Genomic DNA, 24,623 nt, shown 5'->3' on the forward strand with positions numbered 1-24,623 from the left:
CAGCCCAAAGTTGATGCAGCCACGTAATCATAAGTGCGCTCATATTGCCAAGCTCTTTGCATATTTGAATGGATTTTATAATTGTTGAAATATCATAATACATCGTCTCAACTAGTGAAGTTTCATTTCATTTCCCCATCCCCTTCTGGGTAGCCGTTTTATTTGACAGCTGGTGTATGTGTTTACATACAACGTTTCATATACTTCATAGACATGCAGGTAAGGATATGTAATGTAAACATGACTGAAACAGTAACACAAAGAGGCAGTGTGGCAGTTAACCAAAATGTAGTTCATACAATACGTACAATACACCTTACTAAGTGATATTAATCCATCTGATGAAGGAGATTCACCACGTAGTGGAAATGAAAATTATATGTGGCTGCATACAGTAAATTGTACTATGAACTTATGTTGTGTGTATTGTGCATTAAACCGCGGGACTAGAAAGGACGGAGAGGCTTCGTCCTGCCGTAGCATTCAGTGGATCACAATCCGACAACAGGCTACAGCAGTTCACGCACCCCACTGCTGCCTCACGCCGAACCCAGGATTATTGTGTGGTTCGGCCCCCAGTGAACCAGAGAAGCCCCCCCCCCCCCCCCCCTCCCCCCGGGAACGTTTCATACCAGACGAGTGTAACTCCAAATGTTTGCGTGGTAGAGTAAATATGGTGTTCGGCTACGTAGTGACAGTGCTTGCGCAGCAATCCCAGACACAGAAATAAGGGAAACCAGCACGCATTCGTCGAGATAGATGGGAAACCGCCTTAAAAACCATCCACAGGCTGGCCGGCACACCGGACCTCGACACTACTCCGCCGGGCGGATTCGTGCCGGGGACCGGCACGCTTTCCCGCTCGGGAAGCAGCGTTCTAGCCGGGCGGGCGAACTGATATTATTTTCGTTTCTTTCGAATTTGGGCCATCCAATATAACGCATTCATTCAAAAATTTATCGAACCAATTGCATGTCTGCGAAGACGCTCCATACAGTCCTATCTTGGTTGTCAGACAACAACCAGATTTAGTGATCGTCTTAGAATCTAAGACACACATTTCAGCAAAGAATGGTAGTAAATCCGAGAATTACCTTCTTACAAATACGAAACTGGTAATAGGGTCGTGTCGACCTATGCTACTCCAAATATTTACTAGCGACATTATATGCTCTCAGTTTTGTGGTTTAAGATACCAGGTGACAATTGATCCAACCCCGACTGTTTCTAGATGACTGATGTATGGCGAACCAACCTTTAAGATATATGTTAAGTGCTGTGCACTACTTCGTACACAACGGTAAGGAGAGGTGGGTTACAGAATGCTGCAGCAGCTGTCATCGTAGGAAAACTGCACAGGAGCTGAATGATTAGCGAAGAAGTAAATACAATAAATGCAAACTTTGCTTTACGAATGAACATACTGCAATTAATCTTCATATATCCATATTGAAATTGGATGATGGTGGGACATCAGCTGGTATAATAAATTATTTGCCAAATAAATATTAAATCTTAAGTACAGCTGGAGAAGTTTCATTTTTAATAAATATACTGCAATTAAGTCCAGCTAATACAACAGCAACAAGGGCATTACAGGGAGAAACTCTCTTAAGTTACGCATAAGTGATACCGACAGGATTGTGACTTGGCTGTGTCTGGATGGGCGACTTCATTGCGACTGCACTGCTCCTCGTTGCGAATGGGCTGTGTGGATGCCGCCGACCATCCTGTATGACGGTGGCGAGGGCGCTCCTGGTACAGAGCCGCTGGACGGCGCGGCTCAGTGGGGGTGCACCATTGGGGCCGACGGATCCACCACGACCGCTATCGGCGTCTGGCGTAAACTCGCGTTCCCATTATCAACCGTGGGGTGGGTGGTGACAACTGATGTGGTATCGATTGTGGTGGTATCGATTAAGATGGTATCGACATGTGATTACACATTATGTACACACACTACTGGCCATTAAATATGCTACACCACGAAGATGACGTGGAACAGACGAAAAATTTAATCGACAGGAAGAAGATCCTGTGAAATGGAGATGATTAGCTTTTCAGAGTATTCACACAATGTCGGCGCCGGTGGCGACACCTACAACGTGCTGACATGAGGAAAGTTTACAACCGATTTCTCATACACAAACAGCAGTTGACCGGCGTTACCTGGTGAAACGTTGTTGTGATGCCTCGTGTATGGAGGAGGAATGCGTACCATCAGGTTTCCGACTTTGATAAAGGTCGGATTGTAGCCTATCGCGGTAGCGGTTTGTCGTATCGCGAAATTGCTGCTCGCGTTGGTCGAGATCCAATGACTGTTAACAGAATTTGGAATCGGTGGGTTCAGGAGGGGAATACGTTACGCCGTGCTTGATTCCAACGGCCTCGTATCACTAGCAGTCGAGATCACAGGCATCTTATCCGCATGGCTGTAACTGATGGTGCAGCCACGACTCGATCCCTGAGTCAACTGATGAGGACGTTTTCAAGACAACAATCATCTGCAGGAACAGTTCGACGACGTTTGCAGCAGCATGGACTATCAGCTCGGAGACCATGGCTGCGGTTACCCTTGACGCTGCATCATAGACAGGAGCGCCTGCGATGGTGCACTCAACGACAAACCTGGCTGCACGAATCGCAGAACGTCATTTTTTCGGATGAATCCCGGTTCTGTTTACAGCATCGTGATATTCGCATCCGTGTTTGGCGACATCGCGGTGAACGCACATCGTAAGCGTGTATTCGTCATCGCCATACTGACGTACCACCCGGCGTGATGGTATGGGGTGCCATCGGTTACACGTCTCGGTCACCTCTTGTTCGCAGTGACGGGACTTTGCACAGTTGACGTTACATTTCAGATGTGTTACGACCTGTGGCTCTACCCTTGATTCGATATCTGCGAAACCCTACATTTCAGCAGGATAATGCACGACCACATGTTGCAGGTCCTGTACGGGCCTTTCTGGATTAAGAAAATGTTCGATTGCTGCCCTGTCCAGCACATTCTCCAGATCTCTCACCAACTGAAAACGTCTGGTCAATGGTGGCCGAGTAACTGGCTCGTCACAATACGCCAGTCACTACTCTTTATGAACTGTGGTATCGTGTTGAAGCTGCATGGAAACTGTACCTGTACACACCATCGAAGCTCTGTTTGACTCAATGCCCAGGCGTATCAAGGCCCTTATTACGGCCAGAATTGGTTGTTCTGGGTACTGATTTCTCAGGATCTGTGCACCCAAATTGCGTGAAAATGTAATCACATGTCAGTTCTAGTATAATATATTTGTCCAATGAATACGTGTTTTTCATCTGCATTTCTTCTTGGTGTAGCAATTTTAATGGCCAGTAGTGTTTTATACACCTATTCGCATTCCATGATCAATGTTTCACGTTCGAAGTATCGGTCAACAGTTACTCGACAGAAAAACTGAAAGTGCTATGGATGTGGTAACCGCTTTCCATACTGCGTTAGGATAGTGTATGTGTGTACGAATTATGTTAATTTTTAAATTAATTCATAATAACAGCGTTCATTATTATTTCAGTTGATGTATTTGCTCGCTTTGAAATTGGTATGAGCTATTATTTGATTTGTTAGTAAAATGACGTAATGTGAGGGAGATTGTGTGGTGGCGAATGAGAGAGAGTAGGTGGCGCAGCTCGCGTGCGGCCGATCGGCTGGCGGCGGCGGCGGCGGCGGAGGTTGAGCGCGGTCGGCTTGCGGCGTCAGAGCGCTGGGCGTCGCTGCTCGGTAATTGCCGCAATGCGGCTGGCGGGCGCCGCGACGCCGCGCGCCGGGCCTGGCGGGGCCGCGCGGCGCCGGCAGCGCCGTCACTTTGCAGCCGGGGCCCTCGCTGCCAGCCTCATCCCGTCTGACAAACTGCGCCGCTACTCAAAACTACGTGCTGCACGGCCACCCGCCTTCGCAAAACACAATTATCCCTATTTTCCTTTTGCGCGACGCAGCGTGAGTCATCGCATTTGCGTCAGCCGCTGTCGGTGCTCTTCATTTATTTTATTTACGATTTCACCGTCAACATGGCTTCTGATTTTCCTGCACTTCATTTATTTGGTCAGTCTGGAAGGTTACTCCTTTGTGTACCTATTGCTGTCATTAGGGCTAGAATCCATATGATGGCATTGCGCGCAGCGAACGTCGAATGTAAACAGCGGAGAGAAAGTGCAGGAGTGGATTACCAAATTTGTCTTTCTATATAACAGCAGAGCTAGATTTCAACTACTACATAGCCACCTTCCGTGATAAAAAATAAAAAAAAAACGAAAGAAAACATGAGAACCACCGACAAGTATGACATAGCTGACATGCGCAAACATAAGCACCACACAGTTACATACCATATAGAGCAGGTGACATTACTCAGAAGTACCACATAGTGAACGATGTCAGTATAGATCGTAGAGGAGTCTAACACGAACTGAAGTCGTTCCTTCCACGGTTGAACACAAAGGAAAAGTGACGTCAGACCCATGGGATGCTCACTACCGAGGTGGCGGCGGAAAGTTAGATTAATGTAAAGCTATATGATTTTTAAAACTTTTAAAAAATTGTACTGAGCAATAGAACACAAGTAATGGTTAAACACGGATAGAAAATCGCTTGTGTGGAGCAACTAGCGTAATCCGCTCAATGACAGTATGCAGGATAGTATGTCACGTATTTCTCCATTACAAACTAATTGAAGAGGATCCCTTTACAGTATGATACAACGTGAAAATACAATGTTAAAATAATGCACCAAAATAATAAAAATTTAAACGAAACGAAAACCGTAAAATAAACTAGGGGTTATCCCCTTCTGGACGTAAGCTAACAATGTACGCATCGTAATAATACATCAGGCCCATCTCTGGCGTTACATTATAAACATGTAGAACATAGTAACATTACAGTGTTGGCCACTCGCGAACCCAGAGATCCCGCGCATTTTAATATATCCACGTTATCACTAAACCCAGTTGTTCTAACACATTTGATTCCCCACAAATCTGTTAAATTCCTTTGTTTTGCTTAGTTGTTATTTTTTATGCGCCACTAGCTGACCTCTTTTTTCCGCACAATCAGCTTAACAGCTCATGCACCCAAGATGTTGACACGGATACTGTACAGAAGAAAGGAAAAGAAAATTGAGGATGTGTTAGATGACGATCAGTTTGGCTTTAGGACAGGGAAAGGCACCAGAGAGGCACCTTTGACGTTGCGATTGCTAATGGAAGCAAGACTAAAGAAGAAACGTTCATAGGATTTTTCTGCATGGAAAAACCGTTCGACAATATGAAGCTGTGCAAAATGTTCTAACCGGTCGCGGTGGCCGAGCGGTTCTAGGCGCTACAGTCTGTAACCGCGACCGCTACGGTCGCAGGTACGAATCTTGCCTCGGTCATGGATGTGTGTTATGTCCGTGGGTTAGTTAGGATTAAGTAGTTCTAAGTTCTAGGGGACTGATGACCTTAGAAGTTAAGTCCCATAGTGCTCAGTGCCAAAATGTTCGAAATTCTCACTAAAATATGGGTAAGCTATAGAGAATGACCTTTAATGTACACTAATGACAAGACCCAAGAGGGAACAGTAATAGTGGAAGAACAAGAACGAAGGGCTTGGATTAAAAATTGTATAAGATACGAATGTAGCCTTTCGCCACTTCTGTTCAGTCCATATATCGAAGAAGCAAAGACGGAAATGTAAGAAGTGTTCTAGAGTGGGATTAAAATTCAAGGTGAAAGGATATCAATGGTGAGATTCGCTGATCCCATTGTTATCCTCAGTGAAAGTGAAGAATTACAGGATCTGCTGAACTCAATGAACATGCTAATGAATACAGAATATGGTTTGGGAGTAAAGCGAGGAAAGATGAAAGTAATGAGATGTAGGAGAGAAGAGATCAGTGAGATACGTATCATCAGGACTGATGGCCACAAAGTAAATGAAGGTAAGAAATTCTATTCCCTAGGCAGCAAAATAACCCATGATGGATGCAGCAAGAAGGGCACAAAAGCAGACTACAATTGGAAAAAAGGGAATTTCTGCCCAAGATAAGTCTTCTAGTAACGAATAAAGATATTAGTTTGAGGTATGAATTTCTCAGAATGTACATTTTGAGCACAGCATTGTGTGGTAGTGAAACGTGGACTGTGGGAAAACTGGAACAGAAGCGGACTGCAGCATTTGAGATGTTGTGCTACAGAAGAATGCTGAAAATTAGATGGACTGATAAGGAGAATCGGCGAGGAGACTAATATATGGAAAACACTGACAAGAAGAAGGGACATGATGGTATGACATACATTAAGACATCACGGAATAACTTCCAAGCCGGCCGGAGTGGCCGAGCGGTTCTAGGCGCTACAGTCTGGAACCGCGCGACCGCTACGGTCGCAGGTTCGAATTCTGCCTCGGGCATGGATGTGTGTGATATCCTTAGGTTAGTTAGGTTCAAGTAGTCCTAAGTTCTAGGGTACTGATGACCTCAGAAGTTAAGTCCCATAGTGCTCAGAGACATTTGAACCAATAACTTCCATGGTACTAGAGGGAGCTGCTGAGTGTAAAAACTGTAGAGGAAGACAGAGATTGGAATACATCCAGAAAATAATGGAGGACGTAGTTCACTAGTACTACTGTGAGATGAAGAGGTTGCCACGGGAGAGGAATTCATGGAGAGGTGCATCAAATCAGTCTTTGGACTGAAGGTTACAACAGCAACATTGTGTACCAGCGTGCGTACATTGCTTCACCTACCTATTAGCCAAATGTCAGGGCCACAGAAGCAGATGAAGCAGGAATGCCAAGAATCGCTCTTCCTTTCTTGGATAATAATACTCACATCCAGCTCATCTGGTGGACGATTCTGTCGCGGAAGCTGTGCACCTCATTATCTAGCTCATCGGGCCTACACTCTGCAGAGAATGCCGAGTCGAATTGGAGCGTCGAGCAACACAAAACAGAAATCCTAGTTTCATCAAGTACGATTACGATGGAAATTTCTCAATAAAGTGGAGCCATAAACTACACTCCTGGAAATTGAAATAAGAACACCGTGAATTCATTGTCCCAGGAAGGGGAAACTTTATTGACACATTCCTGGGGTCAGATACATCACATGATCACAATGACAGAACCACAGGCACATAGACACAGGCAACAGAGCATGCACAATGTCGGCACTAGTACAGTGTATATCCACCTTTCGCAGCAATGCAGGCTGCTATTCTCCCATGGAGACGATCGTAGAGATGCTGGATGTAGTCCTGTGGAACGGCTTGACATGCCATTTCCACCTGGCGCCTCAGTTGGACCAGCGTTCGTGCTGGACGTGCAGACCGCGTGAGACGACGCTTCATCCAGTCCCAAACATGCTCAATGGGGGACAGATCCGGAGATCTTGCTGGCCAGGGTAGTTGACTTACACCTTCTAGAGCACGGTGGGTGGCACGAGATACATGCGGACGTGCATTGTCCTGTTGGAACAGCAAGTTCCCTTGCCGGTCTAGGAATGGTAGAACGATGGGTTCGATGACGGTTTGGATGTACCGTGCACTATTCAGTGTCCCCTCGACGATCACCAGTGGTGTACGGCCAGTGTAGGAGATCGCTCCCCACACCATGATGCCGGGTGTTGGCCCTGTGTGCCTCGGTCGTATGCAGTCCTGATTGTGGCGCTCACCTGCACGGCGCCAAACACGCATACGACCATCATTGGCACCAAGGCAGAAGCGACTCTCATCGCTGAAGACGACACGTCTCCATTCGTCCCTCCATTCACGCCTGTCGCGACACCACTGGAGGCGGGCTGCACGATGTTGGGGCGTGAGCGGAAGACGGCCTAACGGTGTGCGGGACCGTAGCCCAGCTTCATGGAGACGGTTGCGAATGGTCCTCGCCGATACCCCAGGAGCAACAGTGTCCCTAATTTGCTGGGAAGTGGCGGTGCGGTCCCCTACGGCACTGCGTAGGATCCTACGGTCTTGGCGTGCATCCGTGCGTCGCTGCGGTCCGGTCCCAGGTCGACGGGCACGTGCACCTTCCGCCGACCACTGGCGACAACATCGATGTACTGTGGAGACCTCACGCCCCACGTGTTGAGCAATTCGGCGGTACGTCCACCCGGCCTCCCGCATGCCCACTATACGCCCTCGCTCAAAGTCCGTCAACTGCACATACGGTTCACGTCCACGCTGTCGCGGCATGCTACCAGTGTTAAAGACTGCGATGGAGCTCCGTATGCCACGGCAAACTGGCTGACACTGACGGCGGCGGTGCACAAATGCTGCGCAGCTAGCGCCATTCGACGGCCAACACCGCGGTTCCTGGTGTGTCCGCTGTGCCGTGCGTGTGATCATTGCTTGTACAGCCCTCTCGCAGTGTCCGGAGCAAGTATGGTGGGTCTGACACACCGGTGTCAATGTGTTCTTTTTTCCATTTCCAGGAGTGTAATTTACGCATAAAAGGATTCCTACTCAAAATAGTAGAAAGCGACATTCTCATCCGAGTTTATTCGAGTATTTCTTGTGTGACAGCATTTCACAAATGCATCGTATTCTTTTAATACATATTATACTTCTAACATGGTATTGTGCTTGTGTAGTCTTAATATGTATTTTGCACAAGTTTTCTGGAAGTCTGCATAAACGAATGTATTTCGTTTTTCACAGGATGAAGCGAATAATACTGATATTAGCTCCGGCAATTTTATTCTGTTATTCAGCCGCAGACCGTACAGTACATCAAACACAGACGATCCAACACATTATGCCTATTTGCTTAATATCGTCTTGTTCCACCTTCGAAAGGTAATACAGCGGCTATTCTGCGTGTAATGGCTCAAGGAGCGAGGAAAAAGTTTCCGTTCGAAGCCGCATCGTCCAGAACCCACATACCAGGCAGGCAAAATCACCGTGACCTTTGCGGTAATCCACCCACCGACGCACCAGGTTGAAGGTATCTGTTTAAAAAAACACTTTGTCCTGCTGTGTGAAGAAGTCCGTTACTGCCTGCTGCACATCGTCGTCCTGCAGGAATCGTTGCCCCTAAAAGGCATTTTTAAGGGACCCAAAGCATGGTGATCGCTTGGGGATAGATCAGGACTACAAGGACAGTGCTCGAGTGTCTTCCACTAGAGTTGATGTAACTTCCGCATTATCATGAAGCAGCAGTGCCCGTATTCGAGCACCATTCCGAAACAGTGGTATTTGATAGAAACGCTGCCCCATTGACATTCTTCGCTATTCGAGGGATGTCTACTAACTTTTGTACTGGATCGGTCTTCTGGTATCGTCGTGAACACAGACTTATTTTTCAAGACTGTGCCTCACACGCTTTGTGTGTGTGTGTGTGTGTGTGTGTGTGTGTGTGTGTGTGTGTGTGTGTGTGATTTCATTTTAGTAAATACTGACAGACTGGTAATAATCAATACCACCAGGATGTCCTGCATCTACATCGTCTACTACACAAGCCACCTTGCGGTGTGCGACGGAGGATACTTTGTGAATCATTGGCACTTCCAACCTTTCCTGTTGTAGTTGCGAATAGTTCGCGTGATAAACGATTGCCGGGAAACCTCGTTTTTTGCAATATAGACATAGGAGGAAGCAATATACACTCCTGGAAATTGAAATAAGAACACCGTGAATTCATTGTCCCAGGAAGGGGAAACTTTATTGACACATTCTTGGGGTCAGATACATCTCATGATCACACTGACAGAACCATAGTCACATAGACACAGGCAACAGAGCATGCACAATGTCGGCACTAGTAGAGTGTATATCCACCTTTCGCAGCAATGCAGGCTGCTATTCTCCCATGGAGACGATCGTAGATGTGCTGGATGTAGTCCTGTGGAACGGATTGCCATGCCATTTCCACCTGGCGCCTCAGTTGGACCAGCGTTCGTGCTGGACGTGCAGACCGCGTGAGACGACGCTTCATCCAGTCCCAAACATGCTCAATGGGGGACAGATCCGGAGATCTTGCTGGCCAGGGTAGTTGACTTACACTTTCTAGAGCACGGTGGGTGGCACGAGATACATGCGGACGTGCATTGTCCTGTTGGAACAGCAAGTTCCCTTGCCGGTCTAGGAATGGTAGAACGATGGGTTCGATGACGGTTTGGATGTACCGTGCATTATTCAGTGTCCCCTCGACGATCACCAGTGGTGTACGGCCAGTGTAGGAGATCGCTCCCCACACCATGATGCCGGGTGTTGGCCCTGTGTGCCTCGGTCGTATGCAGTCCTGATTGTGGCGCTCACCTGCACGGCGCCAAACACGCATACGACCATCATTGGCACCAAGGCAGAAGCGACTCTCATCGCTGAAGACGACACGTCTCCATTCGTCCCTCCATTCACGCCTGTCGCGACACCACTGGAGGCGGGCTGCACGATGTTGGGGCGTGAGCGGAAGACGGCCTAACGGTGTGCGGGACCGTAGCCCAGCTTCATGGAGACGGTTGCGAATGGTCCTCGCCGATACCCCAGGAGCAACAGTGTCCCTAATTTGCTGGGAAGTGGCGGTGCGGTCCCCTACGGCACTGCGTAGGATCCTACGGTCTTGGCGTGCATCCGTGCGTCGCTGCGGTCCGGTCCCAGGTCGACGGGCACGTGCACCTTCCGCCGACCACTGGCGACAACATCGATGTACTGTGGAGACTTCACGCCCCACGTGTTGAGCAATTCGGCGGTACGTCCACCCGGCCTCCCGCATGCCCACTATACGCCCTCGCTCAAAGTCCGTCAACTGCACATACGGTTCACGTCCACGCTGTCACGGCATGCTACCAGTGTTAAAGACTGCGATGGAGCTCCGTATGCCACGGCAAACTGGCTGACACTGACGGCGGCGGTGCACAAATGCTGCGCAGCTAGCGCCATTCGACGGCCAACACCGCGGTTCCTGGTGTGTCCGCTGTGCCGTGCGTGTGATCATTGCTTGTACAGCGCTCTCGCAGTGTCCGGAGCAAGTATGGTGGGTCTGACACACCGGTGTCAATGTGTTCCTTTTTCTATTCCCAGGAGTGTATTTGTTGACTTTTAGGAATGTACGCTCTCTGAACGTGGACAGTAAACCGCATCATGAAGCAGAGCGCCTCACGTGTAACGTCTGCCACTGGAGTTGTTTGATCAGCTCTGTGACGCTATCTTGCTTCCTAAACTTACAAGTAACGACAAGCGCTGAGCTTCTTCGTGTCTTTTGTATTTTCACTATGAATCCGAACTGGTATGGATCCCCGAATGACGAGAAACATTCAAATATTGTTCGAACGACGGTTTTATAAACCACCTCCTTTTTTGATGGGTTATATTTCCTGAGGATCCTTCCAATGAATCTCAGTGCAGCATCTACCTTTTCAGTGGTTATTTTTATGTCGGCGTTTCACTTTAAATCGCTCCGTACACATACTCCTACTTACTGTATCGAAGTAACTGCTTACTGTGATTGTCCTGCAATCGTGTAATCACACAATAGAGGGCCTTTCTGTTCACGTGTACGCAATATACTGAATTAGTTTATGTTGACGGTCAGTTGCCATTCCCCGCACGAAGTGACAGCTCTGAGCAGGTCTTCCTGCACTTTGCTGGAATTTCCTATATTTGTGACTTCTCTGAGTGCAACAGCATCACACGCGGAAAGCCTCATGGGTCTTCCAATGTTCTCTTCTGTGTCTTTCATATTGTGAAAAATAATGCACAGTTAACACTCCTTTTGGATACGCCTGAAGATTTCCCTCCATTGAGAATGACATACTGTATGTTGTCTACTAGTCAAAATCGGAGAGATTAGAGCCCACACAGGGGCATACCGACAATCCTTCTTTCAATGAACAATACGAGACTGGAATAGAAGGGAGAACCGGTAGAGGTACTCAAGGTACCCTCCGCCACACACCGTCAGGTGGCTTGCCGAGTATGGATATAGATGTAGAAACTTTTCTGTCTAGTCACACAGTTGTCTTACATTCCGTAAGCTCGTATTTTTCTCATTAGGTGCAATGCGGAACTGTATCGAATGGCACACGAGAGTCGAGGAGCACATCTGGGCGCCGGTACATCCTGTCCTCTGGGTCTCGTGGGGTTTCACACGACCGTTGTTTCTGGAAAGATAGATGATATCCAGCGATCATAGGCCTTGCAGACCACGCGCAGATTCCATAAACTGCCTCATTTCCTTCCTGTTTTGTGCCCGGTTCCTCCAGGTGTCTTCAATCACCATGGCTGCTAGGTCCTACGCCAGGTCCTCCATCCAGCGCTGCCTTGGTCGTCCAATGGGGCGTTTGGTGTTTGGTTTCCCCTCTAGTGCCATTTTCGCCTGTGTTCCATCTGCCAGACGTGCTACATGACACACCCATTGTATTCTTTTGTTCTTTACCTTCCGTGCGATAGTTGGTTGTCTCATCTCCGTTATCTAAAACTGGTCCCCATATCTGCCTCACTACTCTTCTTTCAAACAGTAATTGTTTTTCCCTTTATCGCTTAGTCATGCTCCATGTTTCTGAGCCGTACATTGCTGCTGGGCATATCACTGTGTTGTAGATTTTCATCTCACTGTTCGCTGAGATAGATTTAGAGCCGAGCGTCTCTCTGAGGGAATACATGCATTTCATTCCCACTGCTATTCTTTCCTTGATGACCATTTTTATGTTTTTGCCCGTGGTAAACCAAGATCCCAAGTATTTGAACTGCTGTGCTCTCTTGAACCTCTTGCCCTCTATCTAAAGAAATTCTTCCTGCTCTTGTCTTCTTCCTAATTGCATGACCTCTGTTTTGTCTTGATTCTCTTTGAGCCCTATCTTCTGTGCATAATTGTGCAATGTCATAATAAGGGAGCATAAAACGTTTTACAACTGAACAATGTCAGAGACAGACCTGTGATTTCGTGCGTCTGTTCGATGACGCTTGTTGAAAACTGGAATGACCCGCGCTTTTTTTCCAGTCATCAGGAAAGCTTCGCCTAGACCTATAGTACACTGCTGCTGAAACAGGCAAAGTTCTTTGCCATGCTCAGTGTGGAATCGCGTTTATATCTCGTCACGTCCAGCGGCCTTCACTCTGGGGAGCAATTTCAGTTGCTTTTCTAACCCGTGGTCACTTATTTCGATATATGTAATTTTGTCATTCCGGTGAAGATTTAAAAGAGGCACTTCCGTGCGATATTCTTCTGTGAAGCAGGTTTAGAAAAAGGAGTTTAGTATTTCGGCCTTTCCTGCGTCGACCTCCTCTTCAGCTCCATTACGATCACAGAGTGTCTGGACGGATGGACTCGATCCGTTTAGTGATTTAACAAAGAAAACATCTTAAGATTCTGTGTAATGTCAGTAGACAGAATTGTACTTTAGAATTCGTGACATGCTTCACGCATGAGTTTCCTTGCGCAAATTTTCGCTTCGTTTAGGTTTTATTGGTTTTTGAGGCTGTGGCTACGTTTAAAATCGTAGTGAAGTTCTCTTTCCTTTCGTAGCATCATCCTAATATGGCTGTCGCACACGTCGGGTCTTTTACATCCCTCACAACATTTCTCGGTAAATACCTTCCTAAATCGTATTGAACAGTGCACTGGAACTTTGCCCATTGGTAACGCTGTTCGTGTCGGAGATGAAAGTTTCGTGTCGACTGTTTAGGTAATGGTTCAAATGGCTCTGAGCACTATGGGACTCAACTGCTGAGGTCATTATTCCCCTAGAACTTAGAACTAGTTAAACCTAACTAACCTAAGGACATCACAAACATCCATGCCCGAGGCAGGATTCGAACCTGCGACCGTAGCGGTCCTGCGGTTCCAGACTGCAACGCCTTTAACCGCACGGCCACTTCGCCGGCGTTTAGGTAATCTGATATCTGTTTCCTGGTGCTCTTTCCAAGCGGAAACATTGCTTTGTTTTCTTTTTACAGACGTATTCACTGATGCTATAACTGATTTATGATCATCGATACCCTGTTCTAGGTTGACTATGCCGAAAAGATGGAGACTATTTGTCACTAGCAGATCTGAGATGTTACCTTCACAAGTCGGTTCTCTAATTAGGCGCAGTTAAGAAGTTGCTCTCGAATCACACCAACACGGCCATAGAGTAAGCTACAAAAATTCGTCCATATACTTGCTGTCTTACTGGAATAATTTGAACAAAGCGAAGACTGAAGTTTCAGTGAATGTTTGGAAAGCAAAAGCGATTCGCTACCTAATGAGATCTCGCACTACACATATCCTGTGAAACTAATTACAAAATTCTGTTCCTCTACCATAAATTGTTATCAGACATTCTCTTGTAAGGCCAGTAAAACAAAAGATATAATAACGTAGTTCACTGAAAAGAAACTCAGTGCGACAGAGATTACAATTTTCAATTTGGTGATCGCTAAAAATACTGAAATAAAAGGAGACTTTAATACGTTACCTCGTGACAGTACAGTCACTTACGTTCTTTCGTTACAGTACACAGCCATAAACTGATATTATTTGCCTTGGCTTTTAAGGAAGCTAGACCACCTAATAAGTGACGATTCGTTTCCTGCCTCCAAACTGAAAGGTTTACTCTCTGTTATTCTTCTTTTACCTGACACAATTATATACCGTACATCACCAACATCACCAGAAGTATCGACTTTCCCTGTATCACCACTACCATTAAGGCAAATAATGAAATATCCAGTAACATTCGATTTATTCGCAAATTAACTAAAAATTGTTTAAATACCTTTACACATACTGTCCTGTTATGAGAAAAATATCGCTTCCGTTCATGTATGGATAGTATATTTCCTTCAAAAAAGTAGAGAAATGACGAGAAGTCACTCTAGAAATACACACAACTTTTATTCATGTCAAAAAAGCTTCGAACAGAATGAAGAGAAAAAAACTATGGGACATAATGACTAAACCTAGCTAGCCTGTACATCTTACTGAAGTTGTAAGTTTATACAAAGAAACAAAAAAATAATTACAAAAATGATAATATAAATTGATGTTTATAAAACTGAAGAACTCACTACCAAATAAAAGATTTAAACAAGACTGTAGGCTGTTACCAAACTTATTTATTGTATATGCCGCTTGCAACTGTTATAATTGCAGATATTTTTATAGGTGACTCAGGACAGTATACGAAACAACATTACATAACTATTTACTTTATTTGTAGACAAAAATTATAACTACTCGGTGTAGTATTATTTAGGTTGGTTAGTACCTCCGAGTACATCTGGCCTGCTTTGCCCTGGGCAGCAGGTCAGTTGTTGAAGTGTGGATGTAAAACGAATACTCTAGACTGACAAGTGTAGTCCAGTTGGTGATGCAATTCCGACGGTGCAGCAAACATCAGGTAGCAAATTATTTGGCGTGTTTGTTGTAAAATTGTTAGAGACAGATAAAAAACAACCAACACATTGATATGTGTATATTTTAGAGCACCACATGTAAAAAAGTCAGGCTTTTCTCGATGCTATAATGCGTCTCTTCAAATGAGTTTATGAATTTCTATTACTTCATACCCTGGGCGTCTTCCATAGTTAGGGACCGTAACGTCACTACCGGGTGAGCTATGTAGGCCATAGTTTTTGTCTAGCAGAACCAGTGCTAGCGCGTAAGGTTGTGTATATATATATTACATATGTAAATAGGCGCTGTTTTGTGTTTAATGGGCGTCTTCTCCATGAGGTAAGTCAAATAATGTCTGTGGCTTAGCTCTTTCAGCATGCAGACAGTTGTATGCAGCCATGGTTTATATATTTTAACAGTATTGGTTTCCTTCTCCAGATGATTTTTTATGCTGTTGACCTTACCTGTATTTTTAAAAAAGTCACATTTGATCTTACCATATGAGAGTTCTCTTATATTACCATCACTGGCTTTATTTCCATCACTGGGTAGGTAATGTTACCACATTACTGTAAACCTTCACAACTTAGCCTTTTGACTGTTTCTCTCATATGGCTACTAATAATAATCTTGTATACGACCTAAGTCGTTTCCGTTTGAGGTACAAACTGGATCATCATCATTGTTCCGTATTTTAGCGTTACAGATGCACTTGCCCCATTCCGTCCTGGATGTAATTTTATATATTTGATTCCTCGTTTCACGGGATGATAATGAACTAATTTTATGCATTTGATTCCTCATTTGATGGGATGATAATACACAAATAGGTCGATAATTATTAAATTTTATATGTCATACTATGGGAGATCGTACACACTTTATTTACCATTCTCCCCCCCCCCCCCCCCTTGAATTTCTGTTTATGGTAATCATATATGTAGTGGTCTTCGTAATTTTACTTGATCGTCTGAAGGTGCCTCTCAATACAGGTGAAACGCGCCGAAAATGAAAAGACTGATAAATCCATCTTTATTGCAACCACGACAGCATTCTCTCTACAAACTTACCTGTCCTTATACCTGTTACACCCTCTATAAATGGTTTGCTTCAGAAGTGGAGACAAAAAGTAAATCTGGGTATACAGATTAACAGAAATATATATGTTAGTATACTTATGTAGGCAGATGAAGCAATAATTCTGGAAAAATGTTAAGGTGAGTTACAAGAAGCAGTGAATAAAGTACATCATTTAGAGAAAAAAGACTATAATTTCCTTATGTCAACAAAGGAAACTAAAACAATGGCTCATCGTGGGCAATACCTCGCCCACTGAAAAATAGTAATAGATAACAAAATACATGAACAGGTCCTCATTTTAAACTTTTTAGAATGCTACGTAGGCTATCATATGGACAATACTATACAAAAGAAGATTAATAAATATCGATCAACATGCAGTAAACAAAAGATGCCAAAGAAAATACGGAAACAATATTAAAATTTCATAAAATCATGTCTACAGCTGTATTGTTGTATGCAAGTGGGTCAATGATCCCAAAAAACGTGATAAAAATAAAGCACTAACAGCAGAAATGATATTTCCAAGAAAAGTAAGAGGTGTTACCAGCGGAGTCAACTAGGTAATTAAAATAGTTATGAAATGATCGGAGAGAATAAAACATTTTGGAAAATTCACCTACAAAGAATGAGTGTACAGAGAATTCCATGTCAGGCCATGCTTCACCATCCAAGAGAAAGGTGGGACCCACGAATAGTTAGAATGATATGGCACTGAAAATGGAAGACACAACAGGAGCAGATAGAAGCCTTAACCTTGAATTGAAAAAGAGAAAGAAGGAAGCATCGAACGGAGATGCATCGCAATGATCAAAACAACAATCCATTATTAACCGCAGAACTACGTATGGAATTGTTTTAGAAAAGAGAAACATAAAAGGAAACAATCATAGGTATTGATCTTTATCGTAACGGATAAAGGCGTAGTAAAGCGATAACAGTTCCTTTAAGCTGGTTGCCACACGCTTGAGTAATGCGGGTTGCCCATTCGGAAGGCGACTCCCACGTGGCTAAGCCATGTCTCCGCAATATCCTTTCTTTCAGGAGTGCTAGTTCTGCAAGTTTGGCAGGAGAGCTTCTGTAAAGTTTGGAAGGTAGGAGACGAGATACTGGCAGAAGTAAAGCTGTGAGGACCAGGCCTGAGTCGTGCTTCGGTAGCTCAGATGGTAGAGCCCTTGCCCGCGAAAGGCAAAGGTCCCGAGTTCGAGTCTCGGTCGGGCACACAGTTTTAATCTGCCAGGAAGTTTCATGAATACAGTTTATGCTAGGGAACAAAAATCAGGCGATTATTGTGGCAAAATCAGGTTTTCGCGACACAGTTCAATCACTATTTATTGTCGTTGTCCTTTTCTTTCACACGATGAAATTAGCACTGGTGAGACGGTTTACAGTCTTACTTTAATAATAATTTGACTCCGAGCCCCCAATAGCAATAAATTACTCAATCAATTCGAACAGAACCTCAAGTCCCACTCTTTGATCTAACAGTTTTGGCGCGAAATCACAGTACGCCACATGTTTACTTATGACGATGCATACCTCGTAAATCGTACTCACACAAATAATCGTAGCACTTCCTGTTCACCAAATATATGCTTGCACGCTTCACTACTAAACAATACTCTTTGTCGAAATAAATCGTCAAGAAATGGAATTCTCAAATGACCACATGGGCCACCCTCAAGTGGGGCTCACTCGCCACCCACCCTCCAAAACGACTGACCAACGACTCACCCCTGGTCAAGATGGCCGCTCGCTTGTATAGGCTCGGATGTCCACCCCCTGGCTGTGCAAGTACCAATCTCACCATTTAAGGTTACAAATTTTAATACATACATCCCTCGATAGATATAAGTACTCCATCGAACTGCGCTAAAAAGTACAAATTATCTACTATGTTACATTAATTTGTAGGGTTATCCAATAGCCCATAAATCAAGCTTTAGTTTTTGAAAAGTCTCGCCACTTAGCCCAAATTTGTTTGTTTACATCTGCGCTGCAAAGACTTAACATAGAACTGCATATAGCACCGTTTTTAGACGTAATCTGTAGCGATCTACACATTCCGCTGCTCAAAATCTTCATATCTATAATAATTAATTAATTATAGGTGATAAATGTTAATAATAATTTGCAAACCATGAACACTATTGCAAGTTAAGTGTATAGTATAACTTAACTAGTTTAAAATACGTGTGATGCCACATAAAATATTATATAGTGCTGTTCTTTTCGTTATGAATTTTCTATTGAATTTTGTTAAGAATTTTCCCTCAAACTTTGTTTATTGCTCTTGATGGGCGCAATTATTTATGAAACTTAACATATGACTACGGCACTCGATCCGCTATGACGAGAGGTTTTTTAAGAGTGCTTGCTCATCCCTGTAAGTTGTTGTTTACTATTTTTATTAATCTTTCAGTATTCGTGATATTAACCGATTTTGAGGTTACTATAACTTTTCCGTCACGTGGCCTGAAATAAAGATCGATCTTTCAGAAGGTGCATTTTGCTGACCACAATCCACTGCCGCATCGTTCTTCGTGAGCCTGCGAAAGGCAAAGGTCCGGCACACAGTTTTAATCTGCCAGGAAGTTTCAATTCTATAGCGTTTCAGGACGGTAATTTCAGAGACTGAACAAATGTGGCGGATTCGAGAATGTAGAATTTTGAACGACTGTAACTATATGCTATGGCGAAAGTTAAGGGATTTCACGTTTCGTCATTGCCGAGAGATGGATATAGTTCGTTCGTAGACTGGAGGCAAGGAATACTTATTATGGGGAAGTGACCTATGCTGCGAGAACACCACAACTGCCGTACGGGCAAACTAAGTATCAGTATCCCATCCAGCAACTGAGAGCAGCATGCAGTGATTTAGGTAGATTTTGTTCTTGTTAGTTGCTCGAGTAACTAATTTCTGTGTTCCTTTAAGGTTAACCAATTTAGTGGAAAGAGTAAAAGACCCGGTCGTGCCTGCACATTGTGTAGCAATTGATGTAAAAGGCTCCCTGCAAAAGGATCGTTACAACTTCATAAAACAGCCTGTAGTTGATCCTTGCGAAGTAGCTGTATAGCACTCCAGTCTGAAAAGATACAACATCACCGTTGCCATTAGGCGTCGAAAAGCTCCATACCCAAGTGATCTCACTGATATATACTCGTACTCGCTCAAACATATTCACATATTCACTCATTATTTGCCGACAGATGGTCTCTGCTAATGTTTCCATGGCCACCTCCGCTTTCAGTTTCGATTGAACATGTGTTATCTTCATATGTCATGCATTAATCATAGCATCAATACTCAAGTTGCTTCCCTGTTTTCTCAATGCAGTCTTATATTAACCATGTCTTTAGCTATAAATAATATTCCTTGCCACAGTCTATTACTGATATTCCATCAAAATACTATTAGCTTCAGTATAAAATAAACAGTCAATCCAGAGAGCAACATTCATTTATTCATTAATTGTGGGAAACGGCTTCGGTCCATGCGACTATCTCCAGAAGCTTCTTGATGACGCCTGGAGCCGGCTGATGGAGCTGTTGTGCATATAAAAGATGCCAGTCGACAACGGCTCACTTCTCGGCTATTTCTGTTATACTGTTAAATACGACTGTTGTTGATCCATTATGAAATTAATATTTTCAGTTTTGTTAAATAATTGTAAACAAGAGTAAATATTTCAGTTAATTAGCCCAACACCGATAACAGATACAAAGGCCTAATATGACATAGTCTGAGTGTGGCTTATTGTATTGTCTTTAATGTGCAGAATCATATTACGATAATACACGAAGCCTTATAATTCACCATTTTTATGATGTACTCTACGAGGATATATGTAGCAAAGTCATTGCAGCAATGTTTAGAATAAACGTTTAATATACTATTTCAAGTAAAAATAATAATAATAATAATCTGGAATTTCGATGTCAAATATTACGATGGTGAATGTACATCGTAACTACAGTATAACAAGCTTATTCCGTGAGAATATTGTGAATCTGAGAAAATAAATTACTATCACCAGCTCTACACATCAAACTGATTCTAATGAAACAGTTTGGAAATGGAGATACGAGAATATTTCTGCATGTATGTCTACGAGAAGTTTCCTTATCTATATTAAGCGAACGTGAAAGGAGACACGTTCTCTTTTTCTAACTCTGGCAATAGATAAATGATGGAGTCCTACTTTTAATGAAAACTGACTGTAACAAAAAGGGACTCTGAGAACCACTGTTGTTACTAAGTCCTCAGACGACAAAAAATATACACATTATATTTCTGGCGTAGTCAGCATGACAGAAAAGTTCACAATACATTTTTCTAGAACTTATCTTGATTTTTTCGTGAATATTTCAGTGTTATGTGACCAATAATGAGAGAAATTTCATCAAGACATCGAACTGATGGAAAGGCTTTATCAGGTACAGCGAAACACCAATGTGATAAGAGACAACATACTTGAAACTTCGCCGACGAGCCAGTCCAGTTCAGAAAATCTATTTAATTGCCTTATGAGATGAGAGAATGGGACACACCATTTCTGTTTATGAGCATGTTCTCACATTCCTTTTTAATAGTAAAAAAATACTTTACTTGTCATTTCCCATACATGTACTCGGCTCATTTTCTAGTTTTAAATGATGTCATTTGCTGTGAGAAAATTCTGTATGACAGAAAAGCTGAGGACTAATATGTATTCATTAATTGTTTCTTGTAGATCCCCGAATAAGGTTGCTTGTCACGAGGTACTACATTACAATTAGTCCTGGAGTTGGTGAGGGACAAGTTGAATCACATCTGCTGAAAAGCAAGAGTGTTCCCTGATGTACTGGTTGTTCATGGCAGCATTTGCATTCCTCCCCCCCACCCTTCCCCCCCACCCTCCACCTCCTTAGGCGTCTTCTGTCCTCTGACTGGTCTGATGTGTGTTGTGTTGTTGTTGTTGTTGCAACACAACACAACACACATCAGACCAGTCAGAATTCCTCTCATGTATCAAATCTTCACCTCTACGTCCTCAGTTATTTATTGTATGTATTACAATGCTTTCCTCTACAGGTTTTACCTCTACAATTTCCTCTAATACCACGGAAGTAATTCTTCCAGATCTTAACACATGTCCTGTCATCCAGTTCCATCTTCTTTGTATGTGTTTTCCATACGTTCCTTTCTTCGTCGATTCTGCTAAGAACGTCCTCATTCCTTACCTTATCAGTCCACTTAATTTTCTATATTCTTCTGTAGCACTACACTTCAAATGGTTCGATTCTCTTCTGTTACTGTTTTCCGATCCTCGATTATAGAATTCTGTCTGGCTGTGGACTGATTTTGCTCTGTCTCTGGCTTTACTGAGTAGGACTTGGAAATTTTTCTGGATACACCAAGTATACTATCTGCTATTCAACAGATTGTTGAATCGACTTGGGAAAAAAAGAAAAAGCAGCACTGCTTGATTGACCCAAACAAGGGTTCGTTTGATAGGACAAATCCTGAGGCATCAAGGATTCGTCACTGTGGTTATGGAGGAAGGCTTGTAGGGTAAAAATTGCAGAGGATGACCATAGATTTGGCTAAAATAAGCCAATTAAAGTGGAAATTGGTTGCAGTACTATGCAGAGATGAACTGACTTGCACAGGGTTGACTAGGGTGTAGAGCTGCATCAAACGATTCTTTGGACTGGTCACCACAAAAACCAGCACAGTGATTTGGAACTACCTTTCGAAACATTGTAGTTCTTGTCTACTGATATAATCATTTGTCCCTCGTGTAACCAGCAGGGAGTTCACCAATCTTTTTCAGTCACATTTTGAACAATTCTTGCGAGTTTCTTATATTTAACTGTACGACGACAATATACATAAGCAGTTTAATTCATGATAATATAATAGCAATAACAATAATATAATCTTCCTGATTGAAGTTTTCGCTATCTTATTTGATTTTCTGTAGATAATGATGATTTTCTGAATCGCTGTAACCGTAGCATCGACCTGAAAGTAATTACAAAGCTGTTTTCCTAAAATTCCATTTCGCAATGCTCCTGCAATGGCATGAATGCTTACTAATGCTAACATTTCAGGACAATAGATTGTTTATTTGCATATGTTGGCACGATGTACGTGGAAGTCGGTATCGAATATGAGGGTGCGGAAAGATACTGGACCCCAGAAAGTAAACTTCGTACACAAAAAATTTTGTTTCATTTTCCTGAGTTGTCGACAATTTAAAAGAGAAACTTGAAATGAAATTTAATGTCAATTTAAAAAAAAATAATTTGCTTGCAAGGCCCCACAAAACTTACGGCAGTTAGAGAAACTGAGACATAGAACATTCAATCAAGTAATTAGAATTGCCAAAACAGTGTTCAAGGTAATTCGACAAAGTTTTAAAGTGAAACAATTTTCAATGGAAAATTAGATTTATTTTACCGTGAATGCAATTAAAAGATAGGATTAAACATCAATGATTGAAAATAATAACAGAATTATAATCTTTTCTTCTGTAATAAGGCCACTGATTTAAAACTTCGTTCAAGGTGGGCTTCTCATACTTTACCGTGTTATTTACAATTTACAAAGTCCACTCATGGTAGTGGGCCACTTTACTGCAACATACAGACACCATACGTCTAACTGCATTAAGGAATACCCAGTCCATGAGACTCTGAACATGAAATTCTTGCCAAATATAATAACGGACTAAGAAATACTCGGTACACCACTGCGCATGAGAATGATAACGTATGTGTATTACCAACATGTACACAAGAAAAGTTCAGGTAAGGCCACAGATAAAACTTGGCGAAAGGCCTCAAAATCTATGAGTTCGGGAGAAGTAACAAAATAAAAGGATGGCTCACCACATGAAAAATGCATTATTAAGCCATTGATAGTCTCCTACACTGTGACACTAATTTTATTTCGCCACAGCGTGGCCCAGGACATTACAATAGAACGGGTCTCCAATGAAGAAACTATTAATTCAGCTGTAACGAATGAAGGTTCACCAGATTAAAAAAAAATGGTTCAAATGGCTCTGAACACTATGGGACTTAACTGCTGAGGTCATCTATCCCCTAGAACTTAGAACTACTTAAACCTAACTAACCTAAGGACAGCACACACACCCATGCCCAAGGCAGGATTCGAACCTACGACCGTAGCGGTCACGCGGTTCCAGACTGTAGCGCCTAGAACCGCTCGGCCACACCGGCCGGCTCACCAGATTTAACATAGTCCAGTTACGTGGATGAAAATACAGTGAATCATCAGTGAAATACGCCAAGTAACCTGCGATCTGGAGCCCATGCGGTGGTAACCTCCCGTCCATTGCCGCGTACCACACGAAAGGACGATCACTGCTGAATTACTGCACCACCTCAAGGTCCGTCACAGCCCAGGCCATATGGTGTATAAATATTGGGTACGATCTGTCCGTCACACGACGGACCGCTCCAATCATCAAGCAACGAACACCAGGCCACATACCGAGCAAGACTGCCTCCCGAATTTTCTTAGCCGCATCTTCGCGTGCATCCCAGCGGGCACCATAAAATCCGTCACCGAAAGACAAAGTAAGAAAGTCTGTGGCCACCCCCGTCACTCATCGGTGTAATGAAATCCATGCACATATCGTGAATATGATTAGCTTCAGCTTCTGAAATGGAAATAAGTGCTGGAGAAGGACTCGAGCCCGTATTTCCCGCTCTTTATGAGCAGTCGCCTTAACCACTTCGGCTATCCGACAACACCTCCAATGCCCCTCGAAGTCTATAGTCACAGTCCATTCACTCACACGTTCACGAAACCAAGCACAGGAAGACAAATCTTAATTTGTTTCTCCATTTTAGCACTTCTTTGAGTGATTATATCATTTATGGCGACAGTACCTTTGTTTGTGAAATAACTGCTTTTATTACAATACAGTGACCTTCAAATATGCATGCATGTCTGTAGGAGTCTGTGTTGTAATGAACGCAGTTACTGGACAAACACGTACACTGTCGCAATTAAAGATGTCGTCGATATGAGTCTGTCCAAGTTCAGCTTGTACTCGCATCCGAAAATGATCATCATTAACCGAAATTTATGACGTGATGTAGAACATTGTGATCCATAACTGGAGTGAAGAAAAAAGAAGTTTCCTAGAGCATTGTGGATTATTGCTGCACCCATGTCACAACTCGTGAA

Source organism: Schistocerca nitens, chromosome 2, assembly GCF_023898315.1.
Source record: "Schistocerca nitens isolate TAMUIC-IGC-003100 chromosome 2, iqSchNite1.1, whole genome shotgun sequence".
Taxonomy (NCBI): Eukaryota; Metazoa; Arthropoda; class Insecta; order Orthoptera; family Acrididae; genus Schistocerca; species Schistocerca nitens.